An 8942-nucleotide genomic window follows, 5' to 3' on the forward strand; every position below is an offset into this window, starting at 1 on the left:
ATTAGGGTTGCTGTTTTGTTTTGTTAATAATCTTTTTAGATTTGTGTTGTTTTCATCAAAATGATCTTCACATCTTTCTTCAACAAATAAATTAGAAAGATTGTCTTCCCTGATAATTCATCTTATAATTCTTAGAAAAGGTAAAAGATTGTTAATGATGATTGCTCTGTACTTACCTTCTGCATATTATGTTACGAAAACACATACTCAGCATAACTGGCAAACTTGCATCCATTTAGCTGTTCAATAAAACATGAATGTTATACAAACCCACACAATTGTATGGATATATTTGGAAATCTACAGAAAAAAAAACAGCATCAGAATATGTCTGTTCTTGACCATTACACTTCTCATATACAGCTTGAAATGTCAGGTTACTATAATATACTTGTGTGCTATAGTGAAGATTATGGCTAACTAGAAGAAAATAAAACAATTAGTTGATACATGATTTCTGTGAAAAAACAACTTATTTGTAAATAAATCTGTCAAAAAACAGCATAATATTTTCATGAATTAATACCTTTGAGGGAAAAAATGTATTTTTATTTTTCAATAAGAAAGTCATGAAAAAATTATTAAAACATGAAATAATATTTTTAATATTTTTATATTTTATAACATGATTTTAAACATTGTATAATTTCATATGGCACTATGATGTTATCTTTATTTTTAAAAATCAAAAATATCCATCAGAAAACTCAAGAAAAGTTGATTCTCTCTCCACCCCCATAATGTGCATTGTCTTTATCAAGGAAATAATAAAATAGCTAAAGCACATTTTCAAATTTGCTGTTACTAAATGTAATTAAAACTGTGAGTTGATGTTCTGATAAATGCTGTAAGTAGTATCAAAGCAATTGGATATTCATTGGGCTTCAAGATAAATCAATTCACAATGCTGTTGGAATGGAGAAACTTTTTATATGAGGAATAATTTTAAAACTTGACAATATAGTCTTACAGCATCTCTACTGTCCTAGCCAAGCTCAATCTGATGGTGTTTCTGCATCAAAAGGAATTCTAGGGAAAATGTCCCAATATTAAATGATACAAGCACCTGGTGACAAAAGACTTAGATCAGGCCAAGATACTCAATATTTCTTCACCTCAGGCTTTACTGGTAAAACTAACCCTGAGGAAAAACAAGCTCCTGAAACCACAAGGAAGCCTGGAGCAATGATGACTTATCCTTGGTAGAAGAGGATCAGGTTGTGAAACATTTAAATAAAAGTGGACAAACACAAGTCCATGAGACCTAATGAGGAAGACCTATAAGTGCTGAGGGAGCAGGCTTTGGGAAGCCACACGCAATTGTCTTTGGCAGGTCCTTCAAACTGGGGAAGATTGCTTGTTATGGTTATCCATATAAAACTGTGGTTGTACCATGAAAAGGCAAGCAAAAGTAGCGCAAATTACCTGGTAAAATGCTGCCATAGCTAAATCAAGTAAACTAGAGTTACAGTCAGGTCAAGAAAAGCTCAAACAGTGCAAGCCTAAAAAAATCCACTCAGATATGAGGACTTATAAAGTCAGTACAAAGCTTTTGGTATATTACTATAAAAATATATCAAGAGTGTGTTGCAGAGCTGCATGGTTACAACAATTAGATGGAAATATTTAAAAGAAATAATAGTAACTGATAAAAAAATGAATAATGTGTATTTGGTTATGAAAGAAAGAAGATTATCCCATGCATTTTGTTAGGGTACACAAATACATGTTTACTTCCCCTATTCAAGGCTTGCAGCATAAAGAGATTATTGCTTTTATTTTTATACTTTTTTTGACATAAGTATGTACAACATACACAAGGGTTTGTCTATGAAAAAGGCCTCTAGGTGGTTAGTATTATGAAGTATTAAATATGGTACAACTGTCTTATCAAAGAAAATTAAGTTGCTGGTTTGGGCCATTAAGTCAGATTACGCTTTTAGAATTTGAAAGGCTGTATGAGAAAAACTTCTCTGTTTAAAACTTTCCCATCAATGCTGTTACTCTGCTACTGGTTTCCTTTTTTAAAAGTCACAGTGATCACATGTGACCGGATTCTTTTCTCACATATTTGAAATAGTGTCATTGTTTTCAGTGGAATTGTTCCTCATTTGCCCAATATGAGAAGAGAATTTCACTGAGATTATTTTCTTGCCATGGTATATGAATTAGCTATTTTTTCTTGTAAGACATTGTCATGATAATTTTAGTATTTAGTAGGGATTAGGTTAAAATAATCTTCATCCAGTTAGACAAAATAGAGTCAGCCTGCTTCTGTGTTACTTACCCCATCTGTTCTGCCAACTTATTTTTGATCTGTTTCTTAAAAATAGCTGCTTTTATATCTGTGACTTAGGGTAGGTTTGTCTGTAATTATATCCTAAGTAACGCTGCAAGTATAGAAGAAGGGAGAAAAATATAAAAAAAATAGGTCTTTTATGGGACCTCTTGAAGGCTTCTGTCTCATTATGTTAACAATCTGCCTAGAGAATGGTGTCAGATTTAGAGAGCAGAGGAGATTGATTTACTTTTCAGGCCCTTCTACCCGGCCTAATTATTGCATTACAAATGGTGATTCTTTCACCCCTCTAAAGGAGCACTTTGATTAGTGTCTGCAATGCAGGTGCCAGGGCTTAATACGGTAAGTGCATGTCAACTAGTTTCTTTCATCACATAGGCAAAGTGTATAAAACAACCATTGCACAGTTAGAGCTGATATATGGCTTTGCCATATCTTACATGAGCTTAAAATTGGTAGGTATAGAACAGTTGTGAATGTTACCTTTTTTTTTTTTTTTTTTTTTTTTTTTTTTTTTTTTTTTTTTTTTTTAGATTACTTGTGTTGTTCTAGTAAACACTAGAATGATGTATAGATGTGAAAGAAATAAAACTAGTGGGAATAAGTAGCTTACAAGCGTAGAATTTAAAATAAATTTCAGACAAGAATGTTTGCATCCCCTACCCCCCACAAAGTTGAATATTTATACTCACAAATTAAGGTATAGTTCCAGCATTACAGACACACTTCTGAGATGATGAATAGTGACTTCAGTTACTGAAATGTTTTGGTATGAAGAATTAGTAGATTTATTATCTTTTTGTCTTTAAAACAGCATTTTTTTTCTTAGCAGTTGTATTTGTATAATGCAATTGTATAATGAGACTTGGCCCTCAGTAGACCCAAGATTTCACACCATATGCTTGTAATATCATGTCAGCTCAGTGACTGATTTTAATGCAACCAAACCCAAATTCTTCATTTGTTGTATTAAAAGCATAAGATTATATTTCACATTTTAATTCACTTCAGCCTGCTCTATTCAAAACAATAGAGTCCTGTTCTATGGATATAGGCCTACTGAAACCAGGCATTAGGGAAAATGAAGAGGCGTATAAGAATTCAGAAATGAGAGTAGACTTTCATGTTGAAATTATTTTGCCCACCCATATTTTGAAATTAGTCTACTCTTTGATCACATGTTGTTTGACAACAGTAGTACTGATTCCAGAMTTTTTACTCAACTTCCATGTCAATTTATGCAAAAATTATTTACATTTTCTCCAATATCAAGATCTGATCAAACTGCATTTCTTATACTTGTAGAATAATTGATTATACTTATATAGGACTCTTTCTTTAGCTTGTGAAGCTATTTACAATACTGTTGATTTTTATTTTCATCTTTTTTCTCTGCATTTTTTTCGTATACAGTGTTACTATGCAGAAGTTTTGATGTGTAAGATTTATTTCACCCTGCTCAACTTTTGCATTTTTTTCAACATCTAGACCATTACCGAATCATGTGAAAATTTTCTGTGTAACGTTTTTCTAACTTTTTTTTTTGCCTTTGTCTGTAGTTGAAACATTTTACTGGAGAAGTAGTTGTCTTTGACGTTGTTTCTTAATCCACTTTTACTCATCGCTCAAGGCTCTGACATTTCATTTCTCCTAGACATGTAACATAAACACTTTGCACAATTTAATGGTCAGTGGTGAGCCTTAATCCTCAATTGCGGTAAATCAAAATATACTGATTTGTTTAGTTGTGATCTTCTTTGAGATCTTGTAGCACGGAAAACTTAAGAAAATCTAAATATATATATATTTTATCAGCTGTGGGTATTTTGAGTTTATGAACATAAATATATGGATAAATATATATAAATAACTTATAACTATATAAATATGGAACTGTATGGATCTAAGTCTCCCCCCAAGAATATAATGACATGTTTTTAGCTTGCAGCACGCACACTATAGAAGCATGAACTAGGAATTCTGAAAGAGACTGGAGAATTTAAGACCTTTAAGAATTTAAGAGAATTTAAGGCAAGGGATTGATTTGGGCCTGCAGCATGAGGCTAAAAGTCAACAGCTGAATTGTGTTAGTGTTTAAGGTGATGCCCATTTCTAGAGCAAATTCCTCTCGGAGAGAACCAATGAGTTTGGATAGTTTGAAACTCAAGGACTTTATTTTTGAATATTGCTTGAAAATACCGCAAGATTGTGCATGCTTTACAAAGGATAGATTACTGCAGATTAGAGTTTTCTTTAAGTTTTGGTTTTGGCTCATTTTTTTAAGTTAAACTTCTATATTTTGTCTTGGAAAAAAAAAAAGTTGTTGAATGCTACATTGCATCATAAAAGAATCCTGTAATATTATATGCCTTTAATAAAGGAATTCAAAACATGGAGGAATTGTCTTGCACAGAGATATTGAAGTATAATAATGCACATTTGCAAGTTTGCAAGAAACTGAAGCAGACTGATATTAACACCAGACAGCTAAATATCTATGTAAAGGCTAACTGTACATGAGAGTTGAGGTTTTTCAACCAGCTTAAACAAAAAGCAGCAAACAAACAACTCAAAGCAAGAACAAAATGAGAAAATAAGCAAACAAAAATGAGTAGTACATGAAGCTACAGAAATGTAATTTAGAGGGTAAATTAAAAAAAAATCCATCAGAAAGATTGTTATGGGTTCTGTAGTTCTATAGCACATTATTTCTCCTAAATTTTCCTAGCATTTGTTATCTATAATCCTATTCTTTTGCTATTTTCTTTTATCCCCTTCTCTTAGTCATATGGAGCACGTATGCACATAATTTTAGCTTGAGGGATCCTGTTTATGCTGAACATGCTGAACATCTAGCAAATTTTTGAATATAATTTTAAAAAATCATAAAGGGCCTGTGCTACTCTGATATATGAATCATACAGCAGAATACTTTTGAAATTTGACTTGACAGGCTTTTAATGATGTAGTAAACAGGAATTTTATTTGACCACACTTTCTCATATATACAGACAAAAACTGAGAATAGAATTTGATTGTATATTTACTAAGTAAATAAGAAAACCCAGTTTAATCTCTGGGCTTTTGCATCTGATTCAGGTTAGGCAATCACTTATTTTTTTGCACCTCTCTTCACATTAAAGTTTGAGGAGTTTCAAAGCTGCAGCAACACATAAGTATGCTTGCAACACTAATTACAAGGTAGCTTGCTTTCAGTAGCCTGTGAGAACACGAAGATCATCTGTGTCATCATTCTTGCTTGATGCATAATTATGACCTAGTGCTTTAATTTGAGTTGTCCAAAGGAAGATAGCATTAACCTCCTTGCTAGTAAATGTAGTGACTGGGGCTCTGTTAGTTTCCTGCAGACATCGCGAGGCAATATTTATCAGAAATTTCAAGTGCAAAATAAACTGTTGTGCTAYAGCAGTCAGTCTTCACAGCAATGTGTGTATAGCTGTAATGTGGCAATATATATAGTTGCACAGTGTGAGTTGGATCCTACTGCATCTTGCTATCGGTAATTCTGGCACATTTCAAATGTTCTGATAAACCTTTACTTCATGGATGTGATTTTTTTTGTTGGTGTTTAACAATTTTGTTTTTTTTTTCTCTAGTGTTACAGAAACCAAATACATGTTGTTGCTTTCCTTTCAGGAATAAGCTAATACTTACAACAGAGTCTTGACGCTGTATGTGTCCCTGTCTTTCCTACATAATCTCTTTTTGAATTTTTACGGTCCTGCCTGGATTTGCCAATGTTCTTTTTGTGCTTGCTTTATGGATACCTTAAGGTTGATTAGAGAGCCTTGCTCTGGCTTGCTATGGGTGCAGGGTTTGAAACACATCATAATCTTTCAGTTGGGAAGGGACACTTAATAATAACGCTGGTGATAATAATAGCAGGGTGATGCTGATGAAAGCCGAGAGCCTGGCTCAGTAGCACTCGGTGCCAGCCCTGCTTGTCTCCAGCGAGTTGAACTGTTTTGTCAACAGCTCCATCTGCAGCCCATGGGCAGCCACATGCCGTGTGCTGCCATCCCGGGTTGCCCTCGCACAACACAGTTGTCTGTTAAAATTGGGTTTGAAAGGCAGCACCTTAAAACACCTTTTTTGCAGTTGAAATTTTGGCATTGTCAGGTTTTATATGATTTCTGAGAGTATAGCCGTAGGCTCTGTCAATGGGAACTCGACGGGAAAGAAGCAGAGAGTGAGGGAAAGGAGAAGCAGGTTATTGCTGATGCTGAGGGCCTGCAATCACACATAACAAACCCACCACTCAGCTGCTTAAATACCTACATGGCAAATTAACCCGAACTCTCACTTATTTTTATTCTCCCTGCCCCCACTTAGAGAAAATGATCTCTCTCAGTATCCAGATTTCCCTTCATGTATTTCCTTCCAGAGACCGTTTCCAAGCTGTGTAACTCAGTACCATCTCCCTGGTGTAGCTCAGCTTGCCAGGGCTGTGATGTGCACTGCTTGTCACCCGTCTGCCCGGCAGTGGCGACGGCAGCAGGCTCTCCTTCGGGATGTGGGGTAGAAGTTAGCAGGGTTTTGGTCTATTTTTAGCCTAGGCCTGTGGTTCAGGAACACTAGAGGGCTGTAGAAGTCTTTTCCTAGGCACATGGGATGAGGGAGGATTTTTTGGAGGAAGGCACAAAAACGGAGGTGGCAAAGAAGGTGCTCATGCAGAATAACAGGTACCAACACACAGTCTAAATCAGTTGCAAATTAGCAGGAGTTTTACATGTTTTTTAAATTACCTGAAAACAAGAAGCTTTATTATGAGTGTGATTATGGTTATCTATGCCTCATGCAACCTTTAATGACATAGTAATTGACAGGTTTTTATAGGAATGTTCAGGATAWTTTTTTATTTTTATTTTTATTTTTATTTTTTACTTTTTTGCTTTACTTCCTACTTGCATTAATTGCATATGATTGTGTTTGTATTGGAGGAGAATGTTTCTAGATTAACTTTCACATGCAGAACTATTTCTAATGTCACAGTTTCTGTGTATATAGTGTTAACGCTCCGTATGTTGTCTTCAGAACACCTTCAGATATCTTTTTTGACCTCTTTGTGCCCTTGACAAATTAAAATGCCATTCAGGATGGACAGGAACATTAGTCAATAGGGAACAGTCATTCCCTTGCTACAGAAAATAGTACACACAAAAGCTTGCCTTCCCCATCTCACTTCTCATGACAGCAGTCCTACCTACATGTCTGAATAGATGGATGAGGTTTTGGTAGATTTGAAAGATTAACAAATTTAGATTACTTCAGATAGATAGGCAGAAAAGTGAATACTGCAGTGAAAAAATGCTCATATACTTTGCCATCAGTTTCCTTTCTTTCACTCTGAGGTACTTCAATGTTATCAGTAATCTTAATGTATGGGGAATAGGTCAGTCTCTCAAAAAAGCAAGACTCGAGTCATTTTGGGCTTTATAGGTCAAAAACAGCACTTCAAACTCCACTTGAAAAGCTACGGGAAGCCAGAACAGATTTGGAGAGCAGATGTCCAATGCTCATAAAAGGATAAAAAGCATATCAATCAGGATGCCACCTTCTACACCAGATTGTTTTCAGGTTGATTTAAGGTATGACCCAATGTGGAACTCATATCAGTTATTAAATCTGTTATTTGATAAATCCATGTTTGTAAATGCTAAATTATGATCACATATCATGATATAGAAATATAATTATGCATTAAAAAAGAAGGTAGTTTATCCTCTTTATGTGCTACAAGATCTGATAAGACTGCAGTATAAGCTCAGTATAAGCTACATATACTCATCTGATCTTAAAGGCCATTACAAGTCTTTGCAGAAGTGGAAGTTTGTGTATATTTTTGGCATAACTATTATTTTGAGAGTAGTTACCCTTACTTTACAGGATGTAGAAGATTTTAAGACACCTTAATACCATGCTATATGGAAAGTATAAATCAGTATACTCAGCTTCTACTGCCTGGTTCAATCTTTCATTCTAGTTGCCTATTTAATTAATTTCACTTCTATCACTTTGTTGTGGAAATAGACTACATTTAATTTTATATGCCCATACTGTTTTTACAAGCTGCAACAGTAGGCATGATTTTCTTACATGGCTCATGGGACATATAACCATGAACCACTTTCATGGAAACTTTTGTAATAAGAGGTCCTAGTATGTTTTATGAACTTAAGCAACTTATGCTACTTGTGAAGGTGTTTTAAATGATCAACAAATCAACAAATACCCATGAAGCAGAATGTGACAGCCCTTATCAATGGTAACTTTTTACTAAGCCATCCAGGAAAGGAAGTTAAAAACATGTAACAAAAATTTCTTTGAGTTGCAGCTCAAAGGAAAAAGAATTTCAAAAATAGCAATTATAATTTGGAACAATGCAGTTCAGGTTTGCAAACTCTTACATATATAATTCTGGCTTGATATTACATATAATAAACTGATAAGTTTTGTCTGATATTGCATAAAATGCCAGTAATGTTTATAGGGAACTTTAGAACACCCTAATAATTTGATTAGTGAACCACAGGGTGTCTTTATTTATATTTTTGCTTGGCTTTAGGATTTAGTATATTTTTGCTTGGCTTTAGGATTTAGTATATTACAAGCTGACCATTCT

Source organism: Nothoprocta perdicaria, unplaced genomic scaffold (assembly GCF_003342845.1).
Source record: "Nothoprocta perdicaria isolate Ctin4 unplaced genomic scaffold, notPer1 scaffold_327, whole genome shotgun sequence".
NCBI lineage: Eukaryota > Metazoa > Chordata > Aves > Tinamiformes > Tinamidae > Nothoprocta > Nothoprocta perdicaria.